Raw genomic sequence first — 19,907 nt, 5'->3', positions numbered from 1 at the left:
ACATTTTACATCATGAAATGCCAAAATACATTGTTAATAATATCTCTTACTTCTGATTAGATTGCTGGGGAGAAATGAGGGGTAAGGAAAATCAGTATTGTTAGGACAAGTTGAAATAGTTGATTTACAAAGTTACAGGTGTATAACAAAGTGATTCTGCTATATATATATGTATATATATATATTTTTCAGATTCTTTTTTATTATAAAATATTGAATACAGTTCCCTCTGCTATATAATAGGTCTCCTTGTTGGTTATCTATTTTATACACAAGTGCATAGAGACAAAATTGTTCCTATGTCTACCCATTTAAGAGTTGATATTGAGGGGAAACACATGACTGATATTTGGGAAATGAGCAGCTGTTTATCCACAAAAACAAAATCTAAGACATAAGATATTTGTGCCCTTTCAGGTCATGAAGATCCAATCCATTAAGTCTGCTAAATCCCAGTAAAAACAAAACAAAACAATGGAAAACAAAAACAAACAAAAATCACAAAAACACAAAACCTTAAACAATCAATTCAATTTCTAAAACAATTTAAAAGGCTTGAACTGGACCGTGAACACAAAGTAATGTGCATGGTACATACCTGACACTTTTTTGTTCAACTTTGATATACTCATAATATCAGGACAGTAATTTAAACTATACCAATACCTTAATCGCTGTCATACCTAAGAGATATGTTTCATAAGACTGAATTTTGTATTTGTGGTATTATACAGAGAGAAGAGTATCATTACTTTATAAGCACCATTTTCCCTTTATTTGTCCTTCTCCAATTTCCAGGCTGAACATACATATAGCTGCTTGTGGAAATATGAAACATTCCTCATTTTATTGACTCCTTTTAGATATGTTTCATCAAACTTTGCAATACAGATTTGTCTAAGGCCTTTTAGGTCATACGACATTCTATACTAAATTACATTTTTCTTCTCTCTTCTTTTTTTCTATTATAGTTTTCTGCCTTTTCCTCTTCGATTCTTTCACTTCCAAACCCTAATTCTCTCTCTCTTTTTTTAATTGCAATATAATTGATTTACAGTATTGTGTTAGTTTCTAGTTTCAGGTATATAGCACAGTGATTCAGTTATATATTCTTTTCCCGATTCTTTTCCACTGTGGGTAATAACCAGATATAGAATACGGCTCCCTGTGCTCTTTAAACACAGTTCTGGGTATCTACTAATCTTAATTCCCTTTTAACCAATGGAATGGACTTCTAGTGCCCAACTGCCTCTTCAGTATTTAAACTTCATTCGCTCTGCCCATGATTTCACACCAATGACCTCGCTTCTCGCTCTGGAAGGCAGACACTAAGGTGATTCCCCCGCCACCCTGTGTCCGACATGTGTGCATGAGCCTTGATTTCAACTAGAAACTGTGAAAAGGACGGAGCATTTCTCCCATGATCAGATCAGTTAACTCCGAATTGATCAGAAATTAGCTTATAGGGGGAGCTGAACCTAAATAGGAAAAGCCCTAAACAGAAGCTGGGTGCTTCCTGATCTTAAGAAATTCAAAGTATGAAAGAGACTGTAGGGGGAGTTCTGTGCTGCCAGCCTTGGAAAGAGAAGAGATTGCATGCTCAGATGCTCAGGACGTGAGCAGCTGAGGGGTACTGAATAAGAGGGGGCTCCATCCTGAAGCCTCAATAGACCTGGATGAATCCAAGGCAGTGTCTCTACTATTCTCCAGAAAGGAAATGGGATCAGTCTGATGCCTTGGTTTTCGTCTTGTAAAAACTCAGAGAAAAAGCCCCGTCTCCCAGGACTGAATTTCTGAGCTTCACACCTGAAAGCAAACCAGGGAAGTTTTGCAAAAATTGCAGGTTTCTGGGCATTTCTTACATAACAGTAGATGACTAACACATCTACTGTGCATGAAGCTATTTCGGTTGCAAGTATGTCTCTTTGCCCCTGTTTCTCAATGGCAATTACAGTAATTGTGGCAACTCGTCATTTAGTAGTTATGTAACTCAAAATACGTATTTCAACCGATAAAATGCAACTAAATAATACACTTTAAGTAACTTCCAGAATTCAAAAGACAATGTTAAGGGTTATTTATTAGTGAGAATATGGTTAGGATTAAAGAATACCTATTTTCTTGTTAAAATACCTCACATAATTGTAACAAGTTGTAGTTATGGTTCGTAAAGCAGGTTTTTCATTCTTTTAAACCCAGTTATTTCAACAATGCTTCTGCAAAAGCTGGTATGGAGAAGGAAATGGCAACCCACTTCAGTATTCTTGCCTGGAGAATCCCATGGACAGAGGAGCCTGGAGGGCTACAGTCAACGGGGTCGCAAAGAGTTGGACACGACTGAGCGACTTCACTTTCAAGACAAGATAAAGACAAATATGATTTCCTTCGAATATATACAGTGCATGTGATGGGGAATATCATCATATTATGTAAATATGCCTTTAAGTTCCATGGAATTTTTAAATTGAAAAATTTAATCATTACTTATAATTACACTTATAATTTGTGCAGAAACATGTTCTGTCTTATTGGGGGGATAATGCTTGGATTGGCCATTAGTTATATTAATATATATGAAATAATCAATACCTCTCCTATGCACATAATTTAGCACCAGTAATTATTGTAAGAGCACAGAAGGATCTATCAAGTTGGCTGAATTCTCTATACTGACAAATTTTTTAATAAATCAATGACAATTTACTATCAAAATTAAATTAATACATCCTCTTTTTCAAAGATTTCTCTTAAAAGAGATATTTCCCCACTCTCTGAAATTTTAATAACATACATATTTTGGAGGTGGATTAGAGTAGTTTATCCTCAAGGCCTTCTCACTTTGGCAACTAATGTTTTTTTAATGAATTAATTTTTTTCCAATCAGATTTATTAAAATTTATTATTTTCCCCCTTCTGTCTCAAAAAAAGTGCTTTATGTCATCTGAGACACTCTTCACAAATATAGCTGTGTTTATGCTTTCATATGCAATCTAGAAAACTACATGGATACTAAAAGATCTGAATTCTATTTTTATATATGCAGGCAAAAAAGCCCATAGCTAAAATGCATATACTTAAATTATGTTTACATCTTTTTTCCTCTATAGTTCACAATTTCATTAAACTATAATTAAGCATAATTTAAAGGCTGAAAATCTAGACCTTATTTGTGGTAAAAGAATTGTAAATTTCCTTTTAAGTTAAATTGCTGCTCCCCCCAAATCATCTTGGAATGCAGTGAGGTTTGCCACCAAATACATATGATTTGCACATGACTGTCAACAGTTTATGTAAATCTCCAACAAGTAGGCCTATAATCAAAAAGAAAAGAAAAAAGAAACAACATTTAGGATCTACCAAAATAAGACTGCATTCGTAGTTCAGTTGTTTAAAAATGATCTTTCCAAACATAGAACTTTACTAGGATATCAGGGTAGAGACAAGTGCATATTTTGTGACTACTTTATTGAACATTTGCTTTTCCTAAACAATGAGCAGGATATTCAAAGAAAGTACCAAAGAAATGAAACAGATGTTTGGTGGCAAATCATAAAAGTATTTGCAACACTCTACTTCAATGCATCCTAAACAAGAATAAGGCTTGTTTATCCAGATAGGATTAGCATGAAAATACTTACAGACAGTAAATTTTAAAATTTAATATTAACACTTTTTCCTATTATCCTGCCCAATCCACCTTGAGGTAGGAGTACTGAAAACTAACATGAAATAAAAATTAAAAAAGGACAAGAAAGGAGATTAATCATGTAAATACTGCAAAACTGTTGACTATATATGTTCACATACAATACAATTACAAAGAGAACTTCCTGGCAGCCCAGTGGTTAGGACTTGGCACTTTCACTATCAAGAGCCTGGGTTCAGTCCCTGGTGGGGGAACTAATATCCTGCAAACCATACAGCTTGGACATCAATCCAGTTATAAAGAACCATTACAGGGATTTCCCTTGTGGTTCTGTGGTTAAGAGTCCACCTGCCAAGGTGGGGGACATGGGTTGGATCCTGGTCCAGGAAGATTCCACATGCCACAGGGCAACTAAGCCTGTGCGCCACAACTACTGACCTGCCCCCAGAGCCCATGCTCTGCAACTAAAGAAGTTACAATGAGAGGCCTGCACACCTCAACTAGAGAGTAGCCCCTGCTCACTGCAACTAGAGAAAGCCCAGCACAGCAACCAAGACCCCACGCAGCCAAAAATTAAGGAAATTAATTTTTAAAAAATCATTACACATTTGTATATTAACATTAAACATTATTAAATTAAATAAGTTAACATTAAAATCAAAGTAGTTTTATACTACTTGCCATATTCGCAGGTAGTTCCTTTAAAGGTATATTCATTATGAATGAAAGCAGCTAGAATAAGAAAATCATGGAAAGCAATAAAAATGTAATACTTGAAAAAGTTGTATTATTTTAAAAGATAACATCAAAAAAGAAGTTTGTGGACAAGATATGATCCATAAAGAAAGAGAAACCATACATGTCCTTCTGCATGCTAATGTTTTAAGTTTACTGTAGCAGAAAAGTCCTGGAGGACTCAGAAGGAGGTAAACAGAAGGGTCTTGAATCTTGGTTTAAAGTTCGGCAGAATTCGGGATCCTATTAACATAGGCAAGGCTGTATAGGAAAGTATCCTTGTGAAATAGTAGATTTCACAGGTGTCTTATATGATTTTTGGTGTGTTTATTTCTAAATATGTTATTTTCAAACTGGGTCAGAAAAGGCATTTCTGTAACAGTTGCATCTATTTCCAAACCTTTCCTTGATACATAAACACAGTCAATGTCTTATTTGTGCTTTGCTCTGTTCAATAGCTGTTTTTTTTTTTTTATTGTGATAAACCTTTATTTTAATCTTGCTAGTTTTCACAAGCCTGTTTCCATTTTCAATCTGTTTAAGCCTTAACAAATTTTACTTTTAACAAAAGTTAGTTAAAATCATATTACACATATATAAACATGCACACATACATACATATGTGTATATGGCTTGTTTCACTGGCTCCATAAATGGCACCTTTTTGCCTGGAAAATCCAGAGTTATCTCAATTAATCTTTCTTGATTCTGTAGAGAGACAGTATACCTGAGCTCCACTGTGCAAATAAATCTGTCTATATAAATTATAAACTATATAGGAGTTTTTAATGCTTAATATTCTAAATCCTGTTTATTAGCATAAAAGTACAATAATATGCTAGACAGAAAACTATGACTCATGTTTTTATTTTGTCATGACTCAATCTACCATTTACATACTATAAAACAAGAGCAAATAAAAGAAACACAATCAGAAGTTAGTGCAGTCTGTCTCAAACTATTCATGAATTACATGCAAGAACAAAAGCTTACTAGGAAAAAATTTCATCACAGCAGACTGGAATGCAAAAATAAGTCAAAAGATACCAGGAGTAACAAGAAAGTTTGGTGTTGCAGTACAGAATGAAACAGGGCAAAAGCTAATATAGTTTGGCCAAAAGAACACCTTGGTCATAGCCAACACCATCTTTCAACAGCACTAGAGATGGCTCTACATGTGGACATCACCAGATGGTAAAAACCAAAATCAGACTGACTATATTCTTTTCAGCTGAAGATGGAGAAGTTCTATACAGTCATCAAAAACAAGATCTGGAGCTGATTTTGGTTCAGATTATCAGCTCCCTTTTGCAGAACTCAGGCTTAAATCAAAGAAAGTAGGGAAAACCACTAGACTCTTCAGGTATGACCTAAATCAAATCTGTCATGATTATACAGTGGAGGTGACAAACAGATTCAAAGGATTAAATCTGGTAGATAGAGTGCATGAAGAACGATGGATGGAAGTTCATAACTTGTATAGGAGGCGGTGACTAAAACCATCACAAAAAAGACATGCAAGAAGTCAAAGTGGTTATCTCCGAAGGGTTTTCTTCTTTGAGAAAAGAAGAGAAATAAAAGGCACAGGGGATAGGGAAAGACACACACACCTAGATGCAGAGTTCCAGAGAAGACTAAGGAGAGATAAGAAAGCCTTCTTAAGTGGACAATGCAAAGAAATCGAGGAAATTTTCACAGAATAGGAGAGAACAGAGATCTCTTCAAGAAAACTGGAGATACCAAGGGAATATTTCAGGCAAAGATGGGCACAACAAAGGCCAGAAATGTCAAGGACCTAAGAGAAGCAGACGAGATTAAGAAGAGGTGACAAGAATACACACAAGAACTATACAAAAAAGATCTTAATGATCCAGATAACCACCATGGTGTGATCACTCACACCTAGAACCAGACATCCTGAAGGGCAAAGTCAAGTGGGTCTCAGAAAGCATTAGGGGCTTCCCTTGTAGCTCATCTGCCTGCAATTAGGAGACCCTGGTTCGATTCCTGGGTTGGGAAGAACCCCTGGAGAAGGGATAGGCTATCCACTCCAGTATTCTTGGGCTTCCCTCGTGGCTCAGATGGTAAAGAAACTGCCTGCAATGTGGGAGACCTGGGTTGGAGCTCTGGGTTGGGAAGATGCCCTGGAGGAAGGCATGGAATTATGACAAAAAAAGCTAGAGGATGTGATGGAATTCCAGCTGAGCGATTTCAAATCCTAAAAGCGGATACTGTCAGAATGCTGTACTCAATATGTCAGCAAATTTGGAAAACTCAGCAGTGGCTGCAGGGACTGGGAAAGGTCAGTTTTCATTCCAATCTCAAAGAAAGGCAACACAAGAGAATGTTCAAACCACCACACAAACGCTCTTAGTTCACAAGCTGGCAAGTTAATGCTCAAATCCTTCAAGCTAGGCTTCACTGGTAGGTGAACTGAGAACTTCCAGATGTACAAGCTAGATATAGAAAAATTAGAGGAACCAGACAGCAAATTGCCAACATCTGCTGGATCATAGAAAAAGCAAGGGAATTCCAGAAAAGCATCTGTTTCATTGACTACAATAAAGTCTTTGACCTTGTGGATCACAACAAACTGTGGACAATTCTTAAAGAGATGGGAATATTAGACCACCTTACCTGCCTCCTGAGAAATCTGTATGCAGGTCAACAAGCAACAGTTAGAACTGGACAAGGAAAAATGGACTGGTTCAAAACTGGGAAAGGAGTACGTCAAGGCAGTATATTGTTAAGCTGCTTATTTAACTTCTATGAGGAGTACATCATGCGAGATGCAGGCTGAATGAAGCACTAGGTGGAAACGAGATTGCCGGGAGAAATATCAATAACCTCAGATATGCAGATGACACTACCCTTATGGCAAAAAATGAAGAAGAACTAAAGAGCCTCTTGATAAAAGTAAAAGAGGAGAATGAAAAAGTTGGCTTAAAGTCCAACATTCAGAAAACTAAGGTCATGGCATCTGGTCCCTTCACTTCATGGCAAATAGATAGGAAAACAGTGGAAACAGTGGCAGACTTTATTTTCTTGGGCTCCAAAATCACTGCAGATGGTGACTGCAGCCATGAAATTAAAAGACATTTAATCTTTGGCAGGAAAGTTATGACCAACCTAGACAGTATATTAAAAAGCAAAGACATTACTTGGTCAACAAAGATCTATCTAGTCAAGGCTATGGTTTCTCCAGTTCATGTATAGATGTAAGAGATGGATTATAAAGAAAGCTGAGAGCTGGAAAATTGATGCTTCAGAATTGTGTCGCTGGAGGACTCTTGAGAGTCTTTTGGACAGAAAGGAGATCAAATCAGTCACTCATAAAGGAAATCAATCCTGAATATTCATTAGAAGGACTGATACTGAAGCTGAAGCTCCAATACTTTGCTCACCTGATGTGAAAACCCAACTCACTGTAAAAGATCCCGAAGCTTTGACCCCGAAATGTTGAGGGCAGGAGAAGTGGGCAACAGAGGATGAGATGGTTGGGTGGCATCACTGACCTAATGGACGTAAGTTTGAGTCGACTCCAGGAGATCCTGAAGGACAGGGAAGCCTGGCAAGTGCAGTCCATGGGGTCACAAAGAGTCAGACATGACTTAGTGACTGAACAACAATACCTCCAACTATTCATGAATTATGTATGAGAATAAATGTGCACTAGGGGAAAATAAGAGATTGCTATATTAAGCAAGCCATAATAACAAAAGCAATTATTTAAAATATATACAATTGTGGCTCTTGAATCTATCACAGATGATAATCATTTATTCCTCAAGGGAATGAATAGTCAAAAATCATATACTGAGAACCTATTTTCTTTCATGCACTGCACCAAGGGCTTGGGATGTCTGAACCAGGCGAAGCTTTGTACTCTTAATGTGACAACTTATAAGACTGTAATTTAGTATCATTCCTCAACTAGAAATTCTAGTAAGCATATATTCCATTATCAAAACCCACTTCAGATAGAATGTAATCCTGAATTCCCTTTGTACATTCCTTGAGGGCTGCATCTTATAAAAGTTACTTTATTCAAGTGGAGTTGCGTTTGAGCGTTGTGTCAATTTGAGTTGTACAGGAAAGTGATTCAGTTATACACACATACACACACACAATTTTTTTTATATATATTCTTTTCCATCACAGTTTACCTCAGGACACTGAATATAGTGCCCTCTGCTATGCGGTAAGGCCTTGATGCTTATCCATTCTCTATATATAATAGTTGCATCTGCTAATCCCAAACTCCCAACCCATCCCTACCCCACCTCCTCCCCTTGGGCGATACCGTAAGTCTGTTCTCTATGTAGGGTGGCATATTTTAATCATCCTTGGTGGGCTGACCTTCCTTTCTTTCCTGCTCTACTCTGAGCTTTCAGTGAGACAGAAAAACCTAGACAGAACTGATTCTGAAGTCTGTAACCAGTACCTAGCTTTTCGCCCAGCACATGGCATCACATGGTACATATTGCTAACATAAAGAAAAATTATTTCCTAGCTCATGGCAAAAAAAGTCAATATTTCAATATTTCATCTTTCATTCCTAAGTTTCCAGAGGCTATACATGTAGACATAATAAACCTTTACAATGTATATTCCTCAAGTCCCTTACTTCATATTTTACTCAAAGTTCATCTATTATTACCTACATACATACTTCAGCTCCAGGTGACACGTTTTATATTACTCATTACTGAGATTTTCCATTGTCTTAACATACTCATTTTTAAATAAAGCACCTTCTATAATTTTACCACACTGAGAATACCACATGTATTATTATTTTATCTTAACTCTGAACTATGAATCAGTTAATGGTAAAAATCTGTTATTTTAGGCAAGATACTTCACATTAGGTTTTAATTTTTATAAACTTGCAATAATCAGAGGTTGTTTTAAAATTCAAATGAAATGATACTTGTATAAACTAACCACCTTGATAATTATAAATCAGTATGTATGTAAAACAGACATCTTGTCCATCATATTCTATCTAATTCAAACACAGTGAGAAAGAAAAATTTTTATCAACTGTCCAGTTTTTCTGATATTAGTGGACTGGAGATTGCTATGAAAGATAATGCAAAATTGGCCAGTATACACAAGGAATCCAATTTCACACAGACAAAACTAATGAAGCTAGAAGCAGTAATTTCTCAACAGTGAATGCGAATCCCCAATTGCCTGAATCAGCAATTCAGGTTGACTGAAGAAGATGGCAAAATTATGCAGTTTCTTTGACCTGACACTGTCGTTTTAAGATGAATTTTTATTGGAATATAGTTGTTTTACAATGTTGTGTTCGTTTCTGCTGCGCAGCAAAGTGAACCAGCTACCTGGACACATAAATCCCCTAGTTTTTGTATTTCTTTTCCATTCAGGCCACCACAGAGCGCTGAGAAGAGTTACCCATACTTACAGCAGGTTCTCGTCAGTTATCTATTTTATACATAGCCGTGCATATCACGGTTTGAATTATTTTGTATCTAATAAGAAGTAAATGAACTCAGCCATTACCATCGTACCTAACTATGAGCAATGGTAAGAAACGAGGACCCAGTTCAGAAGTTCAGAGCAAACCTTCCATGTGCAATGATGAAAAGTTTACAAGTGAGCATCTTCCCGGAACCCCCCAACACCACCACGGTGAAGCAGTCCTGGACTGACTCTACCCAGAAGTATGCCTGGAAAATCAACATACACCAATTTCCCTTGTTCCATGGATTAGCTCTAATGGGCCAATCAGAGTGAATCCAGTGGCTTTTTTTTTCCTTTTCCTCAACAGTAGAGAACTAGACCAAGTCGGGCACAGAAGTAAGGTCTAGAACTGCTGTAGCTAATAAGGTGTCATTTTAGAAGTCAGTCTGATGGAAAAGTCGATGCACAGAAGTAGACAGACACACAGTAGGACAGCAAGACGGGGCCAGATCCCAGCTCAAAGCACACAGTAAATTCAGCCCATTTCTAGGCTTCTCAAAACATGATTAATCAAATTACTTACACCATTTAAACAAGTTAGAGCTAAGATTTTATACAAGTAACCAAAATTGTTACATAGCAAACATGTTTGGGTCTGCCTGGAGTGGCAGTTTCAAGCCATTTATCCTGGTGTGGCTATTGCTGGTGTTCCCTTTTCATTGCTGAAATATCTGAATTGATGTTACACCACAAGTAAGATCTATAAAATTCTTCTAGTATTCAGGCATGGGAAACAAATGGCAGTGATTTGGCAACATGGTATTTTGACCTCAAGGTAACGGTAAAAATAATCTATTTTGGTTTGGGGGTATAACATTTTCAATGAAGGCTCATTTATGGAAGACGAACTTTCAATGATCTTCTTACCTACAATGATTCAGGATAAACTGCCTAGTACAGAAATACAGGAGATGGCAAGAGTGAACACCAAAATTTTAGGAATCAATAAACTAAAATGGACAGGAATGGGTGAATTTAATTCAGAAGACCATTATATTTGCTACTGTGGGCAAGAATCCCTGAGAAGAAATAGGCTAGCCCTCACAGTCAACAAAAGAGTCCAAAATGCAGTACTTGGGTGCAATCTCAAGAACAACAGAATGATCTTGGTTCATTTCCAAGGTAAACCATTCAAAATCAAAGTAATCCAAACCTATGCCCCAACCAGTGATGCCGAAGAAACTGAAAGGGTCTGTGAAGACCTACAAGACCTAATACATGTTTGCTTAGCCACTCAGTCGTGTCCGACTCTTTGCAACCTCATGGACTGTAGCCTGCCAGGCTCCTCTGTCCATGGTGTTTCTCCAGGCAAGAATACTGAAGTGGGTTGCCATGCCCTCCTCCTGAGGATCTTCCCACCCCAGTGATCGAACCCAGGTCTCCCACATTGCAAGTGGATTCTTAACCACCAGAGCCACCAGAGAAAGATCTTCTATAACAATACCAAAAACCAACCAAACAAACAAACAAACATGGCCTTTTCATCACAGGGGATTGGAATACAAATGTAGGAAGTCAAGAGATACCTGGAATAACAGGCAAGTTTGGCCTTGGAATACAAAATGAAGCACGGCAAAATCTAAGAGTTTTGTGAAGAGAATACACTGGTCATAGCAAAACCCCTTTTTTCCAACAATACAAGAGATGACTTTACATATGGACACCACCAGATGGTCAACACTGAAGTCAAATTGATTACATTCTCTGAAGCTGAATATGGAGAAGCTGTATACAGTCAGCAAAGACAAGACCTGGACCCGACTGTGGCTACAATCACAAGCGCCTAATTGCAAAATTTAGGCTTAAATTGAAGAAAGGAGGGGAAATCATAAGCTCATTCAGGTATGATCTAGATCAAATTCCTGATGATTATACAGTGGAGGTGACAAAGAGATCAAGGGATTAGATATGATAGACAGGGTACCTGAAGAACTATGGATGGAGGTTCATAACGTTGTACGGGAGGCGGTAACCAAAAGCACCACCAAGAAATAGAAATTTAAGAAGACAAAGTGGTTGCCTGAGGAGGTCTTACAAATACCTGAGAAAAGAAGAGAAGTGAAAGGCAAAGGAGAAAGGGAAAGATATGCCAAACTGAATTCAGAGTCCCAGAGAATAGCAAGGGGAGGTAAGAAACGTTCCTAAGTGAACGATGCAAAGAAATAGAAGAAAACAGTAGAAAAGGAAAGAATAGAGACTTCTTCAAGAAAATTGGTGGTAACAAGTGAACATTTCATGCAAAGATAGGCACAGTAAAGGACAGAAACAGCAAGGACCTAATACAAGCACAAGAGATTAAGAAGGGGTGGCAAAAATACACAGAAGAACTACACAAAAAAGTTCTAAATGACCTGGATAGCCACAAAGGTGTTGTCACTCATCTAGAGCCAAACATCCTAGGGTGTGAAGTCAAGTGGGATTTAGGAAGCAATATTATGAATAAAGCTAGAGGAGGTGATGGAATTCCAGCTGAGCTATTTCAAACCCTAGAAAACAATGCTGTGAAAGTGTTGCACTCAATATGTCAGCAAATTTGAAAAACTCAGCAGTGGCCACAGGACTGGAAAGGGTCAGTTTTCATTCCAATTCGAAAGAAAGGCAATGCCAAAGAATGTTCAGACTACCACACAACTGCACTCATTGCACACGCTAGAAAGTTAATGCTGAAAATCCTTCAAGATAGGCTTCAGCAGTAGGTGAACTGAGAACTTACAGATGTACAAGTTGGATTTAGAAAGGCAGAGGAACCAGAGATCAAATTGCCAACATCTACTGGATCATAGAAAAAGCAAGAGAGTTCCAGAAAAATATCTACTTCTGCTTTACTGACTACACCAAAGCCTTTGACTGTGTGGATCACAACAAACTTGGAAAATTCTTAAAGAGATGGGACTACCAGACCACCTTACCTTTCTCCTGAGAAACCTGTCCACATGTCAAGAAGTAACAGAAACAGATATGGAACAACAGTCTAGTTAGAAATCCGGAAAGTTGTAGGGCTAGGCTGTATATTGTCACCCTACTTATTTAACCTACATGCCGAGCACATCATGCGAAATGCTAGGCTGGATGAATTCACAAGCTGTAATCAAGACTGCCAAGAGAAATATAAAAAACCTCAGATATGCAGATAATACCACTCTAATGGCAGAAAACAAAGAGACAGTAAACAACTTCTTCATGAGGGTGAAAGAGGAGAGTGAAAAAGATGGCTTAAAACTCAACTTTCAAGAAACCAAGATCATAGCATCTGGCCCCATCACTTCATGGCAAACAGTTGGGGAAAATATGGAAATAGTGACCAATTTTATTTTCTTGGGTTCCAAAAGCACTTCGGACAGTGACTGCAGCCACAAAATTAAAAGATGCTTGCTTCTTAGAAGAAAAGCTATACAAACATAGACAGGGTATTAAAAAGCAGAGACATCACTTTGCCAACAAAGTTCTGTATAGTCAAAGCTATAGTCTTTCCAGTAGTTATGTATGGATGTGAGAGCTGAACCATAAAGAAGGCTGAGCGCTGAAGGACTAAAGTTTTCGAATTGTGGTGCTGGAGAAGACTCTTGAGATTCCCTTGGACAGCAAGGAAATCAAACCACGCAATCCTAAACAAAATTAACCCTGAATATTCATCGAAAGGACTGATGCTAAAGCTGAAGTTCCAATACTTTGACCACCTGATGCGAAGAGCCAAATCATTGGAAAAGACCCTGATGCTGGAAAAGATTGAGGGCAGGAGGAGAAGGGGGCAACAGAGGATGAGATGGTTGGATGGCATCACTGACTCATTGGACCTGAGTTTGTGCAAATTCCAGGAGATGGTGAAGGACAGGGCAGCCTGGCATGCTGTAGTCCATGGGGTTGCAAAGAGTTAGACAGGACTTAGAGACTGGAGAACAATAGAAACACAGAATCTCCTTAAACGCTTTACTGAACTCCAATTAGTAATGATATAATTTTATACACACACATTACCACAGTGAAACACGTTTAGGCAATGCTATTATATTTTATCCTGAGTTAAACTACACAGTATTATACATACCACAAGGAGGCTAAAACCAGAACATAGAACAGAGATAAATGAGGAATAATTCACTTTAAAAAAGAAGCATTCACTTTAAAGATTTATTATTGATTTCATTTTTTCAATATTTAATCAAATCTCTTGTTGAATTAAAACTATTATTCAGTATTAGAGAATTTACATTAAGTGATAGGAACTCTGAAATATTTTAAGCAGTGAAATGTATTTATTTGAAATATTATCCCCCAAACCAGCTAACATTATTAAATACAAATTCATATTATTTAACCTCAGAACAATCAACTACGCTTAGTTAAGAAAAAATATATTAAAGAACTTCATCTGTTTAGAGACTCAGCATCTGTCAGTATATTGTATGTGCCCTGGACACATAATTTACAACACTGAGATGGAATTTATGAGCAATTTCAAATGTTGAAAGCAGTGACCTATTTCTTGGTGGACACACAACGTCTAGATACAGTAGTGACATTTTGATGGGAAGATGTTTAAAATGCATCAAGGACAATAATAATGAAAATGTAATCAATACAAGCTCATTCAAAAATGCAAATAAGGCCATTTGCTTATGAATTTAGTGAATATCTAAAATATGTGTAAATCTAAAATATGCTTAAAATTCTCTCTTACATTAAACTCTGCATTAGGGGAAATAAATGATTTCTAAGAAACAATAAAAGATGAATTTATTTCTGTCTTAATGTATTCAGCAATCATCACCACTGAAAAATGAGACTTTACTGTTTCCTACTTATATTTAGCATTTCATATTCAAAGATGAATGTATATAATTTATATGTAATGAGCCTATGAGTTTCTTATAAATAATATCCAAAGATAGTAGGAAAAATAGAAAATTTGGTTGCTTTTATACAAATCATGTCCTCCCACTTTATGTTTCTAATATTATTAATTAAACACTATCAATAACTGATAAAAGCTTTGCACATTCATAGCAATATTTGAGATTTAGAAGTTACATCTGTAGCAGGATATTTGGTTTCAGTAGGAATTCTACCTCAAGCTAGCAGCAATAAATGAAGAGTAATCACACCGGACATGACTGCACTTCAGAGGCTATATTTAAACAAACTTACGCTCAAGGATATTCTAATCATTCTGCTTGGCTGGAAAACATTACCTCCCACCCTACCCCCTACCCTCAACCACTGTCCTCAATCTTAAAGTGATGTTAAAATATGCATAAAATATAACTGTGGGACTTTTAAAATAAGTGGAAGTCATAAAATAAAAATAAAACATGTAACATTGATGGGTATATAGATTACCTAAATTCTATTTCTCAGTGACATTTTTAATAATGATCATGAGGCATCCCGGAGAAGGCAATGGCAACCCACTCCAGTACTCTTGCCTGGAAATCCCACGGACAGAAGAGCCTGGTAGGCTGCAGTCATGGGGCCGCGAAGAGTCACGCGTGACTGAGTGACTTCACACCCACTCCAGTGTTCTCGCCTGGAGAATCCCAGGGACGGGGGAGCCTGGTGGGCTGCCGTCTATGAGGTCGCACAGAGTCAGACACGACTGAAGCGATTTAGCAGCAGCAGCAGCATGAGGTATCTAACCATGTTTAGCTATGTCATTTCAGGTTATATTATTTTATCATCTAGTTGGTCTACTCTAAGAGAGTAAATAAAGAGATGCTGAATAATTGGCTTAACTATAACCACAGAACCATTAGCTGAATTCTCCAGCAACAGCTAGTTTTATGACAATAGTTTTAAAATCAAACCAAAGATTCAGAAAAAAATAGTCTAAAAAGAGGAGCTGAAACACAGGGATGGGACAGAGTCAAGAAAATACATATTTTGAATTTTGAACACAAATTCAAAACAGGGACTGAACTGAAAACTTACAGAGTCCACCGGAAGTTTCATTTCATTCATTTCATGGATGATTCTCTAACACTCCTTATCACTGCTTCCTTCGATATTATCCAAAAACACCTACTCCCCTACATTCTGACCTCAGAGAAGACTCTGAGGATACATCTCTCAGATTGGACGTTGTCAGATGCCAGAAGGAGATTTAAGAATTCTTCTGAACAGTGTTTGCACTGTTTCCATGCCTGTAATCCTCAGTCAGCAAATGGACCAGCTGCATTCGTGACCTCCCAGAGAGTGAACAGACCTGTCTGAACAGAGCATTTCCTTGAAAATTCTTGCCCACAGAATCTGATTTTGATGTTGAAAACTTTCCACCCATATCCCCTATAAATCCACCAGTCCCTCTTCTGAAAGAAGTGGAACATTATCCAAAGAAATGGAAAAAAAGATAGGAAAACACTTGTTTGGGGGTGGGGAGAGGCAGGAGAAACCTAACAGGAGAAAAAAGTACAAACTGTACTTAATTTAATTACAGAAAGTGTAGTAATACTAATTATCTTGGCATGTGGCTATTACTCCTATTTTCTAGTTGAGATCAGGCTTTTTAAAGAAAGATATGTATAATAAAAGCATTAATAACACCTAATCATTTAAAGCATGCAATTTAAATTTACAGAGATTTATTCCTGCACAAGCACACAAACCATCAAAACATTTAGAGAAGTTATCATAATTCAAAACATGATTGCAGTGTTGTAATCCTGTTAAAAACCAACCAAACTGAAGATTCATGATAGGAAGGAAAAATACCAAAAAAAAAAAAAAAAACTAATATAAATATGTATGAAGACTTTGACTGATTAACAGGGACCTTTTATACAGCACTTTCTGCCAAATGAAATTAGTATCAATGAAGAATGCGGAAAAAAGTCTAAGAAATACCAGAATAATCAATTACAGTTTGAGAAAAATTCTGCCAGTCTCGACACCATAACGTCAATATAATGTGCCAGGGGAAATTACTTTTAACACATCAAAGAATGCAGAAATGAGAACATTTCAGTAACCCCGCTGCAGTTTGCAGATTATTAGGAATATGAAAACAGACTGAGCATTGGCACAACTGGATAGAAATGTAGAATTACAAGGACAGAAAAACTCCCACTGTGAAAAGAAGACAGTGAAGTCTATAGTTGCTCATGTCAGAGAATCAGATAAGAATATGATCCCCCCTAAAGAGATTCTCTTCTCTAATATGGTTCATTGTATAAACCTTAATCACCTGAGATTATGTCAAGAATGTATAAGTAAAGTTTAAAAATGTAAAGTAAATAAAAACATATGTTTTGCTTACCTTTTAAATGTTCTTTCTCCTCTTTTCTATGCCAGTCCAGATGCTTGGGTATAGTTCCTCCCTGCCAGTAGATGGAGATAGTAAAATTGAGTCTTGTGGTGACCTCAAATCCTAGTGTAGGGGGTTCAGAATCTTCAATTTCAGATTTTGGAGGTAAAAATTATTTTAATGATTGAAAAGACACATAAAGCTTGTGATCATTGTTATCTGAGTCAGTCAAATGAACTCATTCATGGCCATCTGTACCAATATATAAGGGAGAGGGTTTTGGCTGGCATAGAAAAAAATAAAAGAAAGAGCATTATTTTTAGGATATATTCCCTTGATGCTTCATTCTTCCTAAATCTTGCTCATTTACTCAACTAGTATTTATTGACTAGCTACTCAAAATTGCAGATTACTACCTTCCATATATATTCTCTTTAGTTTTTTTAAACAACCTTGTGAATTAGTAATAATTATCCCCTAATATCTTGTCCCAGAAACTATTTTTAAAAGTTGCAAATGGTGAGTTGGCTCTTGCTTGCCAAGGTTCTGTGGTCCACACAATGTTTAGTCAATGGCTTCACAGAGTTAGACTGATTTAGTTTCTTCTTCCTACTGATGAAGAGACCTTGAAGTTGTGGGAAACTCATTTTCTGTTAATAAAAACTGATTTGGTTTTATTTCATTTCAAATGAACACAAGTCTTGTGCCAGCTTCTCGGGAAGAAATCTAAACAGGTATGGTGCAGGACTTCCCTGGTGGCACAGTAGATAAGAATCCACCTGTCAATGCAGGGGACATGGGTTCAATTCCTGGTCCGGGGAGATCCCACATGCCTCAGAGCAACTAAGCCCGTGAGCCATAACTACTGAGCCTGAGTCCTCCTGAAGCCCTCCCGCCCCAGGGCACATGCTCTGCAACAAGAGAAGCCCATGCACCACTAGAGAGAAGTCCCCGCTCGCAGCAACTAGAGAAAAACCTGTGCAAAGCAAGAGACTGAGCACATCACGCCCCTGCAAAAAAAATAAAAGAAAACCACACTATGGTTCAGTCAGTTTACAGAGAGCACATGGATCATCCTGAATAAAACAGAAGTTGGGAGGAGAGTCCCGTGACTGTTTTTTTTTCTTTTAGAAATTGCTCACTTAAGATCAAATTCATTAACATCTGTGATGACTGGGAATAGCTTCTGAAAAAGAATAAAATTATTACCATGTCCCAAAGCTAATAGGACATGCAAGTGTCTCTTGAAGATGATAAAGAGGCAAACTGGAAGAAAACTGAATTGAATATTGATGAAATTATGCAATAATTGGTTCCACTTTTCTCAGTTTAGTAAACCCATTAGAATTTTAATTAAGTGAAATCTATCCCTTATCCTCATCACAAGTCAAGTCTAGGTTTATTATTCCTTGTTGTCCTGTTCTGTACCTTGATACCAGTACAACACATTTTGGAAAACTAGGGCATTATACAACTTCTTTTTAAGTCTTTATGGAATTTGTTACAACATTGCTTTTGCTTTATGTTTTGGTTTTTTTTTTTTTTTGGCCCCAAGGCTTGTGAGATCTTAGCTTATCCCACCAGAGATCAAACCTGCACCCCTGCATTGGAAGAAGTCTTAACCACAGGGCCTCCAGGGGAAGCCTCTATCCAGCTTCTTAAACAAGAGTCATTTGTTTAATCTAAGTAATCTGTTCAATCTGTTCTGTTCCAGAGCGATTGACTAAAATAAATCTACTCTCTTTACACAGGCACTGTGGTGATTCTGTCCAAATGAATACACTAATATTTATACACCTCTTTCTAGCTCTTATAAATTATTTTCAGATTACAAATCATTTTCTGACACACAAGTTTCTTCTGCGCTCACAATCACTTGGAAGAGCCAATGTATCATGCAAAATTTATTAATGCAAAAAGAGCTGGTTGTCACCTTAAATTGACCATATAGTTTCTTGTCCAAATCAGCACATTTTTATGACTGAAATAAGGTGATATCATTAATTGTGTCGAGACCACAGATATAAACCACGATGGTTCCCAGACAACCTGGGCTCATGGTTACCATAATGACAAACAGCTTTACCCTTCAATCCAGGGCTTTTGAGTCTAAATCCTATTCTCTTTCCACTACATCACATGACTCCAAGAAATTTTTCACCACAAACACCTGTACGAAGAATTCTGAAGTGTCTGTTTTCCTGTTAGCATTCATAGTCATTTCAGCTCACCAAGTAGAATGTTTTGTTTTCATAAACTTAGTAATATCTAGTACTTTCAAAGTATTTTATTTCAAGGCAGGTTAAAATAAAAACAGCAACAAAATAACAATCCTAACTTTAAACATTTCCTGTTTAACCTCTCTTTAATGGATTATTTCTGAGGTCTTTCTAATATTACCAAGGAAGCAGGAGACATTTTTACCAATAATTGCTGATTTTCTGGATTCTAACTCCATTCCATTGCTTGGAACAATAGGCCTGATGTTAACTCTACTTCTAAGTGTAAACATTACTCCAAAACTCCTTAACAAATGATAAACTTCATATATATTTGGAGAAGATAAGAGGTCACTTGAAAGGTGCCTTATCATTAGGGTTAAAAAGTATGGGAAAATAAAGCAATACTGAAAGTAAAAACTGTATACCTTTCACAATGAATATTGTCTCATGTATATATTCCGTTACTCACTTGATTATTCAGTTTTTAACTTAGCTGCATGTAATTTCATTAACAAACTCCAAGAGATTATGGATTTTGCTTAGGTGTTCATTTTGCTTTGTTTTCATTGTTTGT

The 19,907-nt window shown here is 37.0% G+C and overlaps 1 protein-coding gene across 2 annotated transcripts in view; it reads right to left on the bottom strand.

Annotated features, from left to right (window-relative positions):
• The window catches only part of PDGFC (platelet derived growth factor C), a 242,398-nt gene that overhangs the window by 104,606 nt on the left and 117,885 nt on the right, over positions 1-19,907 (bottom strand). The gene's annotated exons all lie outside the window — the stretch shown is intronic.

Source organism: Cervus canadensis, chromosome 1 (assembly GCF_019320065.1).
Source record: "Cervus canadensis isolate Bull #8, Minnesota chromosome 1, ASM1932006v1, whole genome shotgun sequence".
Taxonomy (NCBI): domain Eukaryota; kingdom Metazoa; phylum Chordata; class Mammalia; order Artiodactyla; family Cervidae; genus Cervus; species Cervus canadensis.
This window is presented reverse-complemented; position numbering and strand designations above follow the sequence as displayed.